Consider the following 18604-nt stretch of genomic DNA (forward strand, 5'->3'; position numbering starts at 1 on the left):
TATAATATATATTTATAGTTTTCCTTTTCTTTCCTTCCTGGAGCTTATCTAGCTCTCACTCTCGATTTCAACCTCAGCCTGTGGTAGATTTATTGTACTCACCCTGTTATCTATCTATTCTATCCAGCCTATTCTTACTCTTGTTCCTCGGATTATGTCGAAGTTTCTCCGTCAATTTCTGCTAATAAAATACAACATTAAAAAACGAAATGACCGCTGGCTCAGATGAAATTCCCAGTTTAATAGCTAGAGATTGTGTATTTATTCTATGTAACCCCTTATGTCATCTTTTTAACCTAATTCTCAAAACCAGCCAGTTTCTCTTTATTTGGAAAACTGCCAACGTACTTCCCATACACAAGAAAGACGGCCTACAGAACATTGAAAATTATGGTCTCATATCCAGTATATGTAACTTTTCCAGAATCTTAGATTATTATTTACATTTCCATATTTTCTTAAGTACAATCGAAACTATCGACAGATAGTGTCGACCAATATTTGTACGTTGTCCCGATTTCTCTCCTCTGCCCTCGATGAAAAAAGTCAACTTGATGTGATCTATGCTGATTTTAGCAAAGCCTTTGACCAAATAGAACACTATATCTTACTGGAAAAGTTGACGGAGCTGTTTTTTCGGAAAAGTTTACTGCTTTGTTATCATCTTATCTCATCGATCGTCAACAAATTATCGAAATTGAAGGCTACAAATCAAAATCCTTTATGTCTACCTCTGGAGTTGCACAGGGGCCCAACCTAGGTCCCCTATTATTCAACCTGGATGGCAATGACCTGATTTTAAATGTCTTGCTGGAAACTAGTCTATGTTGACGATCTGAAAATCTGACGATGGTGCCTATCTAGTTAAAGGTTATAATCACAATCACTATTATCCCGGTTCATCTTAGAAGCTCTTGTTTTGAGGAGAGAGACTCACTCTATGGCATTCTTGTTGAAATTGCTCAATGGTCACATAGATTCTCCAAATGTTCTTGGTCACATTTCCTTGTAGGTGGCGCGCCTTTGCTCTAGAACAAATGTGAGTAAATGTTATCCTACATGATTTCTAATGTTTTCTCCTCATAGATTGTCCGGATTCTTTGATATCCTGTCAAATCGAGTAGACTGTTGTTCCGCTGAATTCGCCTTGAATAATCAAGTGAAGTGGCGGCACGTACAGTAGGGCCTTGATGGATGCATGGCCCCTAGATAAGATCGTCTTTGTATTTTACCCTTTGTAACTTTTGTCTTTTGCTATAATTTGCAGTGTCTTTGGTAACTATGTCAGAGCTACTTAATGGTTGGTAGACCTACCCCGATGTAGATCCAGTATACCAACTTGGGATGCAGGTCGCATTCTGTCCATGCATTCGTCTAACTACTATAAGGATGGTTTTGATAAAACAACTGATTGTTTTATCCAAATGGTGGTTTCAGCTAATTTAGAGTCTAGTGTTACCTCATATTAATAAGTGATCATATGGATAGTCAGTGGATATAAATAACCAAATTCTATAAAGTAATATCTGAGCGTTACAAATAGTGTTGTATAAGACGTAGGTATATGTATTTGCAAAGATAATACTACTACGAATACCCGTAGTAGTATTATCTTTGGTATTAGTGTGTAGGTATTATAAATAACCAAGCTTAGAGAATCAAATACCTAAAGAATCATATAGAAGCACATGACAAAATACATAGCATGGATCCGCAGGTTGGTATAATTAACATTTCTTTTAAATTAGTTATATTTTTCGCAGTTCGCAGTGGCATAATGTAGTGATCTCTTAACTGAATAGATCTATGTTTTGTAATGGAAGTTCATATAAATGTCAAACCTTATGTTGATGCTAAGATAGAATCGATTGATGATTTTATATTTATATTTTCAGTCGATACAACATTTGTAGACGGTAGTCGGAATTGAGTGCGCCAAAACACAATTCTAGGTTAAACTCTTAAAAATATCGATGTTGAGCCAAATATGCCTGATTATAATGTCGCTCATAATTAAGATACAGGGTGTTAAAATTAAATTTTCGAATCGGTTTTTTGCGCTTTTCAGATAAAAACTGGGAAAAGGTGTTTTTGGGGACGAGAAATATGATTTTATTCATTCATTATACATTTATTTCGGTGCAAGAAAGCATTTTCAAAATATTTGGATATTCTGTTGCACAATTAAAAAATAGCTTGACACTAAATTGAGATAATATTAATAATGGCTAAAATAATGGAAAACTTCACTTAACAAATGCGCAAAATATTCACCATTCACTTCTAGGCATTTTCTTAATCCTTTCACCAAATAGTGCCTTACTTGGAATAAAGTTCCTTGTTTATTCGTGATAACATTGGTGAAATCATGAATTTTTTGCAATAGTTGCTCTCGTGCTCGTCTTCTGTATAAAGTAATGACTTAACGTAACCTTAAAGAAAAAAGCGAAAGGATAAAGATCCGAGCTACGTGGAGGCTATGGAAATTCACTGCCACGACCAAACCATCTGTGAGACAACCATTCATCTCAAAAATTGCGAACTGCATCTGAATATTGCAATGGAGCTCCATCATGTATATACCACATGTTTTGTCGTACATTTAAAGAAACATGAGTGAGTAGATCCGGCAAGTCATTTTGTAAAAACTGCAAATACTGGTTACCATTAAGCCTTCCGCCACCACACAGATATTAATAGAAAATTCCTGATAAAAATGGTGTTCTCTGGTTAAGTGTGGATTTTCCAGTTCCCAAGTATGATTATTTCGCCAATTAAACACACCTCGTCTAGTAAAGGTTGCTTCGTCCGTAAAAAGGGGATTGCAATCGCGATTTTGAAGCAGTCCATTGGATTGCAATCGCGATTTTGAAGCAGAAATTTACAAAACTGAAGCCTGGATGGTAAATCAGTTGGTAGTAAAAGTTGAACGGGATTGAAATGATAAGAGTATAGTTTTAATTTGACTGCAACAAAACGTTTAAATGCAAATATCTGAAAACGGAGTGTTTAACCGAAATAAATGTAGTATATCTTTTTTTCTTAAAATCATCATTATATCAGTTAGATACTTCAATAAAACGTAATAAAAAAAGAATACTGGGTAACTAGCGGCCTCTATATGTCAAAAAGTAGGATAAAATTATATTCATCATCCCCAAAAACGACCGATCCCCGTTTTTATGTCGATATCTTATAAACAACTTGAAAAACTGATTCGGAAATTAAATTTCGACACCCTGTATCTTATGTATGAGCGACATTTTACTAAGACATTTGGTTCCACATCGATATTTTCACGAGGTTAACCTAGAATTGCTTTTTGGCGCATTCGTCACCGACCACCCTGTATTTAATTTTATAACAAAAAACCTTTTAACCAGGATCCCAGTTCCCGATACAGGTTAGTAAAATAAGGTCTACAACAAATGGCATATATAAGACGTAAAAAAGATTTCTGCATATTTTGGATTTTATTTGCAATTACAGAATGCAAAAATGATTTGCTCTCTTGGACACTATTTGAGAAAATCACAATACAGAGATATAGTTAAGGTTTTTAAATTGCACTCTTTTACATTTATTCTTGATACAATTTTTAAGATGCTATATAAACAGCCTCACCATATACAGAGTTTGTTTCTATATGAATCTATGTCACCTTTACATTTTAGGTAAATAGATTCTCTATTTCTATATTCGATTTAGAATTTTATTATTAAATATCGTATTTTCTTATGTAGCATTCTTCATATGGTTTGGAATTTGATTATAATCTTAGTTCCAATGACGGGATATCACGTTGTGATCCTTATACTATAAATTTTGTATTAACTCTATTTCTTGTCCCTAATGTCGGTGCATTTTGGAATAGGTCTTTTTATAGATTTATACCCAAAAAAACAGAAATTAGTATTTTAGAAAGCATTCGACCTCATTGAAGTGGTAAGAGAGCAGGAGTCTGAATAGAGATTTAGAAAATCTATATTCACATTATATTGCCACTTGTCGTTTTTTTTCTTTACATTTTGTTTACTTTCAGTCTAACAGTAAACCAAAATACATGTTAACCCTTACTGAATTTATAAATACCTGCTTAACTGTTTCGTTTATCAATATTCTTCTGAAGATATTAATTAAATTAACATTATTAGCGAAACGCTTGTCGAGATATTTTTTCATAGTTCTTGTGATTAGCATCCAAATATATGAGACATAATTAGATGTGCATATGTAATCTAGAGCACAACATACGTTCTGAAATAGATACTAGTACTATAAAATGTTTCGTATGTTTAGTACTGACAGTTCTTTAAATTATTTAATTTATTTTCTTAAAAAACATATTGTAACTATGTTTTAATCGAACCAACAGAAATGAATGAGAAAACTTCTTTAGATTACAGAATAGAACCATAGCTAATAATATGTTTCGATTGCACCGAAGAGTTAAGATAATGTCAGTAATTATAAAAAGAGAGAGTTGACACAGAAAACCCTATGAAGTAAAATAAAACTTTGATGATTGACTTTATTTTAAACTACAGTTTAATAAATAAGCCATCAAGCCATAAGTCATCAGATCAATAAATTTAATTTATATTTTTCGATGACAACTTGATCTCATCACTTCAAGCAGCTCATATCTAGAACGAGGTTACCAAATTGTGTTTACTGTACCCAAGCTATTTACGAACATTACGCTTTCTGACCTTAAATGTTGTATAATAGTTTTTTACTTTCACTTATCGAACGGCCAGGATAGATATTTTTATCTTAAGAATATTAATGTCAGCTAAAATTTGCAACGTTAAAAAATACACTAATCCAAAACCAAATGCGCAAAAAAATTATACATGCGTCAATGGCCACCACCTTGACAAAACTAATGGGTTAGTTGTGTTTTTATTTAAAATACACCGATGGCATACGCAAATTATGTCTAATTATGGTTGCCCCTTATTTGAAAACAATATTATCGGCACATTAATTTTCACATGACTATTATAATGTGCATTAATCCGCAACAATTAAGGTCAATTCTTAAATGTTCCCAGGGCGAATGTGCAATAATGAAATTATGCAAATCAACGATCTAGAATAATATAATAAAGCTTTCATATTATGTAGTTATATGAGTGAACTAACGGGTGTCCCAAATAAGAATTTTATCAGGTAAACTGTAAATAGGTACAAAATGATATTTGTGTTCAGTATAAAAAAATTTATTTTTTTTTAAGTCCAATCCTGCTTTTATGAGAGGGATTCCAATTACTTCGATGCTTGACGCTTCATATATCAAATCTGTCTTCCATCAGACTTCAACTGCAAATGTTAAAATTGCCAAATGTCCCCAGTTATTTTCAGTTATGCTATTATTATACCAATTGGCCCCAAAAAATACGTTCCCAAAAAACAAAGACGAATTGACATTGAGATTCAAATGGATGTGAAATTTCATGAAAACGTAGTAATTATAGCAAGCTGCACGGTTTAGGAACGTGTGTGCTTCAAATTCACCGAATTATGTAACAAAGTAGAAGTTGGAAAATAAACTTACTGTACATGATTAAAACAACGATGAAAAAATTCAAGAAATCGAGACAATATTATTGCTGAAAGAAAAGATGTAGCTGAAAGTCAAAGTGCTAATAATACAGAGATAGTGTAGAAACTTGCAGCTAAATGAACCACTTATAAATAGTCGTTCTTAAGGCCTTTTTAGGATAGCAACTGGGCGTATTTTGAGAAATGATGTTGGTTTACGTTCATATAAGATTTTAGTAGTAAGTACTGAAACTACCTAATCAAAAATAATTTTTTATTAAATAATTTAGTTTGTTTAGCAATTGGACCACAAAACTGCCTGATTTTTTTCTAAGGAGAGACAGAGACATAGGACTCGCGAGAAACTTTTTGCATACACATAAACTTATATAATCTAGTGTGGTTTATGGCTTTTTGAAAATATAATGGTGAAACAACGGTTGTTTTTTAATAGTCACAGTTATAAAAGATTTCGATCTGATGTTTTTCTAGGAGCATGGTGCCAGATCGCACACTATTGACTGCTTGAAAAAAAACTTGTCTAAAACATCGATTTCTATTGATTATTTTTTATGGGGTCATGTTAAATCTATACGAATAAACCACAGTCATTGGAGGGGTTGAAAAGCTACATAGAGCGCTGCATTAGTTAAAATAATATGAATTTATTGAGCAAAATGAGAGACAGTTTATCGGGTTCTCACTTGCTTTTTCTCGGAGTTTGGTTTACATTTAAAAATATTATGACATTCTTATTAGAAGACTCTTTAATAGCGTTCATTAGAATTATGCGTGGAATCGTTCAACTTATTTACCGGGACCCTGGTAGTACATCTCCATCTGTTTATTGTGTAAATAAGATGACGCTCATAATTTTGCTTCAACATTATTTTACCAAATCTTTATCCTTCTATTGTGGCATAGTGGTGGTTACCTCGTTTCCTTGGAATATCCTTAATTAAAAAGACCAACCTGAAATTACATGATCTCAGTGGCCAATCAAATTAGCACTTCTGTTATGTGTTCTTAAAATATTTCTAAGGGAGAAAAAGTCCAACGTTACCGAATTACATAATCGGAGGTACCAATTGATCTTCACATTTCCCTACTTCAAAATGTTTAAATGTTGGAACCACAACATATCGTGCAAACCCTATATTCAAAATACCAAAATAATGATAGTTCACGGTAACACAGTATTATTTTTGACAAAATAAGGCTCGATGTCTGACCAAAACCGCACCAAGTATTCTCTGAGAGTGTATCTCCTCAACAAAAAGTTTTCGAATTTTATAACCTCAGACATGTTATTAGTGTCATTTTAAATCGCCTACAGCCTTGGGTAAGTAAGTTGTACCTCGTAAGCATCCAAAATTCATGTTTTTCGGATCATTTGCGCAGAACTTGTTTTCGTTAGAACGAATAGTTTAAAATGCACGGGTGTTTGACAGATTCGATACCAGACGACCAGTTTATTTACATTTATGCACAATATTCAAGATTGTGCGTACTCTGTTCGTCGTATGTTTTTAGAGTAAGCTCAATTTGTAAGACTAGACATAGTGGAAATTTTCCTGACGAAATTACTTCAAGGTTTCCTCAATGACATGGTAAAATCCTTACCGGAACTCCCTTTATATTCAACATTGAATATTGAATAAAATTATATTTTGCAGCAAATAAGTTAATTTAAACGACCACTTCAACACAATGGACAATATTACCCATCTTATTATTGTAACTGGTGTGGCTGTAATACTGTTAAGAGTTAACAATGTAACACAGCATCGTCCGGCACTACAAGATGTAAATCTGAAAAGAAACTGGTTCTCAAGACAAGAAATCCTTTAGATTTCAGTTATTACCATAATACGAGGCAAGACCACACATGATAAAAGAATAAGTCTTTTATTATGCCATTTAAAACGTTTCGAGCCCCGCTTAGTGCCTATTATTTGACCCGATATTGCCGTTAAATTTTTATAATGGAATACATCCGAGGGATATAGGTCAACTAGGGGTAGCACCCTAATTTCAAACGTCTGAGAAGTAAGGAGAAATGTAAAATAGTGTGCAAAATGAGAAAGGGATTAAAAAAATACTACGCATATGAGATTTAAATTCAACCTTCAAGTTTAATGAAAAAACTTCGGAAGGGTCATTCCCTATTAGATTCAGGATGAAGAAGGGAGTTTCCCTTCCCGCTTAAGCCCTTTAGGCAGCAGCAGTTTTATTACCCAAAACTTTCTCCCCTTTTAGATAGAATGATGTCACCCTAGTTGAGACTCTGATAAATAATACTACGCAGTTAAAACTAATCCGGCATAAAGTTTTTTTTTTAACATATGAAAAATTATAAATATTTTAATGAAACAAAGAAGACTTAATCGAAAAAAACTACCAAAAATATACATAAAGGAACGGATGTGAATAAACGCCGGCCGTCTTACTCGAATAACCTAAAACAAAAAACTGTTTCCCAAAATTGTTTCGGTTTGCGTGATGCGAAACGTGTAAAATTAGCATACGTATATTAAGTTAAAAGGAAAAAAGCATTGTAATTAGACGAACAGAAACGTTTTCCCGTCGCACGGTTTTTGTCTTCATTCAATGAGTCAACTGATATATTCTGGAACTACTGCGTATTATGGTACCAGTTAATTGAGTTTAACTTATTTAGGCCAAAGAATGAGTTTCGATCTATATTTAGGGTGTGACGTTATTTTAGGAGTTTAAGGATAGGAGGATTAGAAAATTATTAATAATAATTGATAAATTGGATGTTTATAAAAGCTGGTCACCGGGTTTCATAGAAATAATAAATTATCAGGTCATCCAGGTAGTGGAATCAGAGGATTCTTATATAGACCTTTTTTTACTTTATAGACCCATTTTTTTACTACCTATTTATATACACGAATGGGGCAAACATAAATTATCGAATAACGGAATGAAAAATGAAATAACTAACGAGCTCATTTATGAACCTTAATAGTACAACTTAGCATTAAACTAAATATTTATGCATGTATAACTTTTAACCAGGAAAAAATTTAATCTTCTATAATTTGAGCTATATTAAAAACTTGCAACGAAAATTTCAGCCTTTGCTTGCTTAAGCAGGTAAATACCCTATTCATGTAGTGCGACCAAGAAAGTGTTGCATGTTTATATTTCATCAGGAAAGTTGAGATATCTCACCTAAAATACAGGGTGTCTGCGAAAGGTTGGAAAATCTCGAAACTGGAGATACTACAGATCACAATATGTGAATTGACCGAACATTCTTTAGTCCAAAATTTGATAGTTTGCGTGCTACTTTGTGTGCAACGTTGTATAAAATAACCGACTGAAAAATCTTATTTTTTTCGTATTTCCGCATAAAAAGGTCCACTTCTTAGAAATTTATAAAGTTAAAAGCTTTCGAGATATTTGTTTTTCCAATGCTTTATTTGTACCAGGATGATAAAACATGTGTATAACATAATAATCAACTTGCTTTGGATAATACCTGATTAGTGTTGATACGGTTTCTGACAAAAACAAATGAGGATTGCAACAAAACCAATAAAAGAAAATACTAACTACAAAAATTGCGCAAACTGAGTAACACCTTGCCTGTTACAATCTCGAGCTATGTTTCATTTCCTGGCTAGGCTGGAAAATTCTTTGTCAAAGATCACCTTCAGTTTCCACTGGCGTATCGTGAATGGGTCGTTTTGAATTACCATAGAAGAATAAATCGATAGGATTGAAATCTGGTTATGGATAGCCGGCCACGATACAGGTCCTGATCGGCCTATCCAATAGTCTGGATAAACTCTATTTAAATGCTCTCCACATATTCATGCGTGTTTTTTAATAAAAGATCTTTCAGCAGAGTGGGCAATTGTTTTTCAAGAAATTGTAAATATCTTTGGTGGTAGTGTAGTAGTAGGTATAGATGGTAGTAACTCAATGGTCCTATTAAATTTTGTCCAATTATTCCTACACATAAATTAATTTGAAATTATACTTGGTGGCGGGTTTGTCTTATTGCATAAAGATTTTCGTCTGCATAAATATGAAGATTATGCAATAAAATCCGTCCATTCCTTTGAAATTGGCTTCCGTCCGAAAATAATATTAATGAAGTAAATCACTGTCATGGTTAAACTTCCTTAAAAATCATCTACAAAATTCTACCCTTGGGGGATAATCATTCGCGCTTAAACCATGTACTTTTTGCAGTTGCTCATAAAAAATTGTATTTATTGTACCTTTGACAACTTGAAATTTTCAAGCTACATTCCTAACCCCAACTGTAGGATTTTCAATTACAGCATCTAAAAAATTTTCTTCAACTTCAGCTATATATACAGTTCTGGGAGCTCCACTATGTCGGCCCATATGTGAAGCAAAACTACCTAATCAAACGGTTTTAACTACTTAAAACTTGACTCAAAATAAGGCTATAATAATTTCTTCCCAGTTCCTGGTAATCACTGATTGTTACGTTGAAAAGCCTTTACGTTAGGCAGGAATCTGTCAGCGTACTCTCTTCGTGCTTTTAAAGCATTACATCTTGCCAATCTGTATCTGCATACCAGAATATTCAGCAAACGTATACTCCATGATGTTACAACTAATACCTAGGATATTATTATTATTATTATAGATTTCATCAAACTCACCCCTGGCGAAGAGAGGATCATTCATTTATCCCAGATATGTTTAAAATCAGAACGATAAAGCTCTGATGGGGTCTTTTCCATGTTGGCGGACTCTGTTTTTTACATTTGTTTATATATAAACTAAACTTACATGATATGTTCTTTAAACTAGTTCTGACGATTCGAGATGTGAATAATAGCGTCGACTTCTGTCTAGTGTTTTCCTTAAGGTTGAGCAGTTTTATGTTTTCGATCAGGCTCTTTGGTAATACTTCTGTTGTTGACACAATTATTGGAATTGTCCGCACTTCTCTTATTTTCTATTGTCTTCGTAGCTGGTGTTGCTAGATCCCTGTACTTAACAATATTTTCATTATATTTCTCTCTTAGGTTGTTATTAGGATTAGCTACATCAATAATGGTTGTCTTTCTAGAAATTTTATCGATTAGTATTAGGACAGTTACTTACTCGTTGGTCTGTAAGTACAGTACGAACCCAATACAATTTGTGTTGTTCATTTTCAAGAACTAGTACCGGCTTATAGTTACAATATGGTACCTTGGTTACTGATAAGATGTTTAGTTTTTTTGCGAGCTCTTAATGCACTGTACTATCTTTGCAACTAGATCACATCTTTATATTCCGTTGGTGCAAAAATTTGACATCCACCAGTGACATGCTGAATGGACTCCGATATCTCACATCATTAGCAAATATAGCAACACTACTTAGATATTATCTAAAGCAAGTTGATTATTATATTATAAAACTGTTTTATCATTATGGTACAAATAATGCATTGGAACTTGTTGCGAAAATATGGAAAAATAAGATTTTTCGGTCAGTTAATGTATATAGGGTAGCACAAAAAATTATGACAATTTATTTATTGAAATAGTTCTGTAAATGGCGCCCTCTAGAAGTTTGGCTATTAAAAGCAACAGAGCCTTGTTTCTCATACATCATATGTCTTATGCCCAAATCTAAAATGCTTCTTAAGCACTAATCAAAAACATAAAATAAAATTGTAAATTTTAGACTAAGGTATGTTGTATAGTGGGTCATTTACATATTTTGGTCTGTTATATCTCCTGTTTCGAGATTTCCCAACTTTTCGTATTTTAACACCCTGTATATTATCAAGGACCCTTCAGTTCAGAGAAACAGATGCAGATATGGGTGCCAAATATGCGACTACAGAGTATAAAAACCAGTATTACCATGTTTTTAATTTTCTTCACCAAGATATGCTTAACATAGCACTATCCAACCAGAATTCATACTAACTGAATACTAAAAGTACTCGCCGGAGCCAGTGCTGGAAAGTCAAGATTATAAGCTTTACTATCCTTACGGAATTTCTGATTTAACATTAAACTATTTAAAATTAAGACATATTTGAAAGGTGGTTCGAAAGAGAAATTTTACTAAATAAAAAAAACTGCGTGGTCATTATGAACAATGATTCGTAGAACTCTAACTAATATTTTAAGTACTAAGCACGAGATCCAAGAATTTTTGGAGAAGTCTAAATCATCGTTCAGCTTACATCTAAAAAGAACTACAGGGAGTTCTCGTTACCAAATATAGAGAAAAAGCATTACAAAGTTGGTGAACGATATATACTTTTTCACGAGTACTGTCCTTATAATTTTGTGTTTAATTACATTGAGTTAGTTGGTTGGGGACAACTCAAAAGAAAAATTAGAAGAAGTAATAAATACTTATAATTTCACATTATAGACGACCAGATTTTTATATTAAATTTACTCCAGATTTCTGCCATCTACTTAGACAAGTAAGCAGGTTTGTCAATTGTTAATGTTAATTAACTCTGTTTTGTATCATCTCATTTTACGTTAAATTTATTGTTTTATTTAAAAGGAAAAATAATTTAAATTATCACATAGAGATTGTTAAACGTCCGGACTATGCCGCTCAGATCAAAGAAAATACATTACGTTGACAATTTTAGCTATTTAGTGGCTTATACCGAAATCTTTTCTTAAATCAAATAGCCTATAATACCAGAATACCAGAAATTTAAGATAAGTTAAATACTTGTAGTATTATAATTTTAATGTACATTTAAAACATGAGAAATAAATTCTAAAATAGCATCGCATATATACATAGAACATGTTAAGAAATATCTGTAAATACCACTACCTGAAAGTGGTGATGAATATTGCTTATAAATGGGTTTTCCAATATTTACAAATTGTGTTAATAATCATTTTCTATAATTCATTCTATAAAGTGGATATATTAATGGGTGATTTAATAAAGTTCGAAAAAAAATTGAAAATCATGTAATAATAATTGACCTTTTAAGATATTAGATAACTAAAAATGTACACAATATTGCATATAAATTTTTTTCCTTCCCCACGTGATCCTAATGCGTATTTCGGACCATATTTACCTAATTTTCGATGCTATGGCACGAGGATTCCCAGTCACAAAGACCGATTTTGTATATATAATAACAGACCCTTCTTCTTTATTCTACAACACGGCACACGGCCATCGACAATCTGCCGAAGCAGATGGTCCAAGAGGCAGGTGCTTCAACAGCTGCTTCTTCTTTAACATCTGAACATTCCGAGCAATAGGTACCTCTAGTTTTCTTTCGTTATGTTTGGCGCGCAAAGTACCAATAAAGCAAAGGAATGATAAATGTTACTGTAAATTGTTATTTATTTATTAGCTCTAGTTTATTGCCATACCTTAAATAAAAATTATATATAAAACAGTACATACACTCTATATAGCTTCTAAAAGTATATCTTAAGCCATAACGCAAGACTCAAGCTTCTAATATTAGGTAACATCTCGAAATAGATCAGAAAGTAGTACACGCCGCTCCAATTATAAAAAAGCCAGAACGCTTTCGTGGGTCGCGGTTTAGTAACAATAATTACGAGATTGTTGTAAATTATCTTTCAAAGATCGAAAGATCACGTCGTTAGACTCTAGCCTTTATTGCTGTGTATAATCTGAAATCTCAATCATAGCGAATTGCAATTACACCACTGCCGCGAAATAGAATGGAATAGAGAGGTTAAAAGGTTGCACAGGTACTGTTTGTGCTCTTTTGATAATAGACAATTAAACGGTTGAAGATGTTTTTAATTAAGGCTTAGCGAACAATAAAATCAAATTTGCATAAACTACATAGGAAAATGCCAATTCTTTTATTTTATTTTACATCACTCAGCAGAGAAATTCCAATAATAGGGTGGAAAAAAAAAGGAAAAATATCTAAACTAAGCGAATTCTTTTAATTTCGGCCAATCCAAGTTGAATATATATCCTATTGATGCTGTATAAAGTTGTACAAATTATAAGCGATAATTTTGTAATATTGGTTCTGCAAAATAAACGAAGTTTGAGGACATACGAGGAGTCTGTAAGTTTAAAGAGCGAGTCAACTAACCTATTAATTAATTGATATAAAAATGTTTTACACAAATTTATTTAATGAATTATGTTTTTTAAATCTTTTGCACTTCTATTTTGAAAACACCGATATATTTTCCTGCACGAAGTTTCGTGCGTGGCTTGAACAACTGCTGAAACGTTGATCTCGGATTCCTCTTTGTTGTAAACTCGAGACCGAGATTTGTCGAAATATTCATGTTGGCAGAGATTAAATTTTAATTTTTGAAATATTCTTCTCTCGGGTTGTCTTCTTCATATAAAATATATAAATCCCACGGTAAAGAATAACTGACCTGTTCAGATAGAGTTCTAAGGCCTGGTCTGCGTTTTCATTAGATAATATGAAGCAGCTTCATATCATATTTCTCAAATTTTTTATTTCGAGCCATACTAAAAAATAATCAAACAATAAGAACGATAACAATATATATCAGCACTAAAATCGGGAAAATGTCATTAATTTTTAAAAGTTAACTTCAAAAATCAAATACCTTTCTAAGTAACGATGTAAATTGTGGAAAAAAATCATTTTGTCAGGTTTTAATTAAAAATAAATATAGATATATTTAAAAAGCTCTTGGTAAAGGGAAACAGATTTAAAAAAAAATATATAGGGTGTCCCATTAAGCCCATCTCTCTAATATATGATACAAAGACACAGATTAATGATTAAAAAAACGTCTTATTTTGACTCCAATAATACGCTCTGAAAATATGTGCCCCGAATTTTGTAACACCCTGTATTTAAAAAAATAGGTCACCGTTCTTTGAAGGAAAAGTTGAAATTAAAAAGTTGGGTCGTCCCACGCCCGATTTAGAAATAAAATCAACGGTGGTATGCAAATGTTTTTTGAATGTTTGGGAAAAATTATACAGGAGCGTAAAGATGGAAAAAACAATGTCATTGTCAAATCAACTTATACGTAAGTAATTTAAATTCAGGTGATTTTCATTTCCTTTTAGAAGTCCTTCATCGAAATATTTCTTAATCAAGTTCAGTCAAAAAGAGCAGATAGTTTATATGTATATTCATTAGAAGGGATATCATCATTTAGAAGGGAGGCAACTCAGATACTAGAGGATCTTCTGGTGTTGGAATCTGATTTGAGTGGAGCCCAGAGATTTATTTAAATTTAACAACAGATTTTTTAAGATGATAGATGGTGTTTCTATGGGTTTCAATCGATCTTCCTTTTTGGCAGAAATCGGTATATCATTTTTTGAAAATAGTATTTTATCTAAATCTCAAAGTCCTCTTCTAAAATGTATATATTTTTGGCGCTGTTATGTCATTTATAATTTGGACAGGCTTTACATTAGATTTAAGCAATTTTCTTGATTTTTTTGAACAGACTTTCACACATAAAATACACGATGATGGTTGAAAATAATAACAATCTTAATTTCTTATAGACATCTCCTTAAAAAAAGAAGACTTTTCTCTATCCTTCTAATACCATTGGAGTTTATTAAATAAAAAAAATATGATATACCAAATTGATATTAACAACGGTTACTCTAAAACGCTAGTAGATAAACTAAAAATAAAAAATTCCACATAATTCAACTAAATATAATTAAAAGATTTGAGAATGCCTCAAGAGGTTAGAGAATACGCCTCAACAATTACCAAAATTCTTATGTTTACATTTTCTAGGACCTGTCCCACTTAAATTAGGTAATATACTTATGAACTCCTATAAGACTACTAGGATATGCTTAAGGTCTTCCCTTAGTTTGAAAACCATTTTTAGCAGATTAAAGAGATAAAGTTCCTAACTTGCATAAAGGCGGATTCTACCCCCTAAGATATGACGATTGTGAGGCTACTTATATAAGCAAAATGGGTCGTAATTCTAAGAAGCACACACGCGAGCATCTCAACTCTCTTAGTCTTTTTGGGGACTTTGGGGTACATTTAAAACAAGAAAACCATAATTTTGACAAAAATTATAAAATGCTTCATAGTACCCCAAATCGTAAAAAATTGGATGCCTTGGAGTACATCGAAATTTCCATGGAAAGTCTTAAATGATCAGGCGGTGAGTTTAAATCAACCAGTCAAAAATAATTTAAAGAAAGCAGCCTGTGTTATAAACCTTCTTGGCTCGCCTCGGTAGGCTCACCGCTCGAACATATCACACCTGGTGTTAGTGGCTAGTTTTAAGTAATTTCAACTGTATACAGTTCCATTTTATCATTATTATCGCTTATGTGTGATGTGATCAGTAAGTGTTTTAATTAAAAATTACTGCTTCTATTGTCTCTTGTGATGTATTGAGATTGACGTAAGTTTTGTCCTTTAGTATCTCTTATTTTTAATCTTATTTTATGATCTTTTTAGATATAGACAAGACTGCCCTTGACAATGGTAATAGCCGAAACGTCAAGCAAATTAAGGTTATTACTAAACAGTGGAGATTTAGATTTTTTATTTTCTTGCCCTTAATATTACGGTTATATACAGTAGAAATTATATATGTGTGGTATTCGAGACAGCACTGGTATTCTTCAGTTTTATTACTTGAAAAAAAAAGTAATTTAAAGAAACCTGTTTATAACACCTACAAAATTTTAGAAATTATTTGTACTATATGACAACTTGTGATTCTGAAATATATTTTTTCTACTACCGTGCGTAAAGTACTCACTTTACACACTTCCTAGGGTTTATAAAGTTTCAGCTTTTACGTACTAGTGCCTAAAAAAGTCTTTTTTCGCACTAGTGCGTAATTTGACGTTTATTTGACATTTATTTTATCAACATTTTTTTGACGTTTTTGTACGCACTACTGCATAAAGTAAGTTTTTTAGACTAGTGCTTAAAATTTGGTATTTTAAATTTTTTTTAATGTTATCTTTGGTAGTAGCAAAAAATGTGTATGTTACATGTATGTAAAATCACCTTTTTTTATGAATTGGAAATTTGTCAATTCCCATGAATTTTATACACTTGTTACATAAATAAATATTTCAGCTATAAAACCTCGTTCATAAATTTTGTAGGGTAAGCAGTAAGATGTAAGAAGTAAGGGGTAAGCTCCATGCAGTAAGGGTCGTGCGAATTCATAAATTAAAAACGTAAATCTCTTTCTGAATATTCCTACCTTAAGTTTTTTTTATGAAGTACGATGATGCAGGATAGGTTTAATGCTCTTGCTTTGCTTTCAATAGAAAAAACTTGTGTATGAGTATTTGAGATTTTCAAAATAAAGTATTTGCTGCCTAAAAAATAAAAGGATAGATTTAAAATATAGAGAAAAAAAATTAATTGTGTAGTTTTTGTTGGTACGCCTTTGTTCTTCAAATACTTTTTTTTTCCTTCATTCGGTTTCACCCGGATTGATAATAACAGGGTTCAAATAGAAGAATTCTACTCGGTGGAAAACTAGAGTTTTTAAGAGGACTCGAATGCTCCAAAAATGCTTTTTTTTATGACTTTCGGTTAAGAATTCGGGCGCAGAATATTTAGATTTTTTAACCTCCAGCGAATCATCTACACCACCCCTTTTTTTTATAATTTTATCAGTTACTTGCGCCCCCCAAATAAAAAATACACGAACCGCTACTGGCGAAACTAAAACGAAATCACTGATTTCAAAGCATCTTTAAGTCACGCCTCTCCAGAAGACGCCGGCGTTTTGTCGCATAGTACGGGAATCAGTCTGCGAGCGTGTGTTGCGTGTAATTTTTAATCGCAGGTCAGTGCGTATGCATGAGGCTATTCTTTCAAAATGCCTGGACATAAATGTGTTTATCTACACTGTTCAAATAAAACTGGAAAACAAAAGTCACTTTTTGGTTTTCCAAAAAATGAGGCAAGGTAAGTTGGAAAATAATAAATTTAATATAACACCAAAGGCTGCCGCGAGAGTGTTTATATGGGTTTCGATAAATAAACCGGATAAAATTTCGACAATCGCTGGAAAGTCGGATCAAATGAAAAGAAAATGGTAACATTGGGTTTAACTGTACAGCCACACCCCACATATAAGGCGGACAACGGACCGTGGAAGATATCGGGGTGTTAACATTTGTCTGATATTTTGGCGCGTATTAGATTATTTTGTATTAAGTTTATGAGAAGTTTGTCGGAAGTTGGATTGTAAAACTTTAATTTTAATGTTGAATTTTCGATTAAATATAAGTTATTAGCAAGATATATTTTGCCGTAATAATAACATCACCGTAACATAAGTTCGGTTCTTCTCCTCCGCCACTTTCCGTGCTACTAGCTGTATGTGTGGTCGCACACTTGAGCTGAGGTTTCGAGCGTAAATTAATAAATTATAAATTAAGTATTGTTTTTTGTATTTTCTTAAATTAAAAAATTAAATAAAGTTACAGTCATTTGGGGTAATTTTGAACCATCGAGGCTAACTTTGTGCCATCATATTTTGATTGATTTTGACATTCAAGATACAGATTTCTAATAATTAGTATGAGGTATAGTTCTGCAAAAGTGCCTTAAAATATGTTAAATTTTAACGAGATTACAACAGGTAAGTTAGTTATAAAATTTATCAGCAATCTGAATTACCTTTTTAGCTTAATTATTAAGAGTAAATTAAAAAACTAGAACTCAACTTTATACTTTGCTATTTTGGGATAACTTTGGTCCGGTGCGAAGTTCCCGGTTTATTTCTATCTTTGAACTGGCTCAAACTTATCCGGTGTTTTTTTTGTGTTTTAACTGTTAAAAAATGTTTTTTGTTGCTTTCAGATGATAAACTAGCACATTGCCTAGAAATTCCAAGCAAAAATGAGGTAGTAAGTTATATCGTATCAAAACTAGGTGGACACAAGAAAAATTTACATTCGAAGAAAATTGGTAGGCTTTTTATTGGCTTTTTCATATGAAGGAGAACAAGCTTTTGAGAAACCTGCTGTCATCATTTGTGATTTAGGCTTACTCATTTTACTTTATGATATTCGATGTATAGCAAAAAAATGTTCCAAA

General features: G+C 32.4%; 2 protein-coding genes across 4 annotated transcripts in view; one reads left to right on the forward strand and one right to left on the reverse strand.

The window, feature by feature from the left end:
- The window catches only part of LOC126743372 (DNA ligase 4), a 165254-nt gene that overhangs the window by 53448 nt on the left and 93202 nt on the right, over positions 1-18604 (reverse strand). The window lies entirely within an intron of this gene.
- The window catches only part of LOC126743376 (uncharacterized), an 89598-nt gene continuing 84080 nt past the window's right edge, over positions 13087-18604 (forward strand). Inside the window, exon 1 of one of the 2 annotated variants that reach the window (XM_050450436.1) lies at positions 13087-13280. The gene's annotated coding sequence lies outside the window, so the exon portion shown is untranslated. Of the gene's footprint in view, positions 13281-17293; positions 17468-18604 lie in introns of those variants that run through there. The other variant, XM_050450435.1, reaches the window with a different exon arrangement.

Source organism: Anthonomus grandis, chromosome 12, assembly GCF_022605725.1.
Source record: "Anthonomus grandis grandis chromosome 12, icAntGran1.3, whole genome shotgun sequence".
NCBI lineage: Eukaryota > Metazoa > Arthropoda > Insecta > Coleoptera > Curculionidae > Anthonomus > Anthonomus grandis.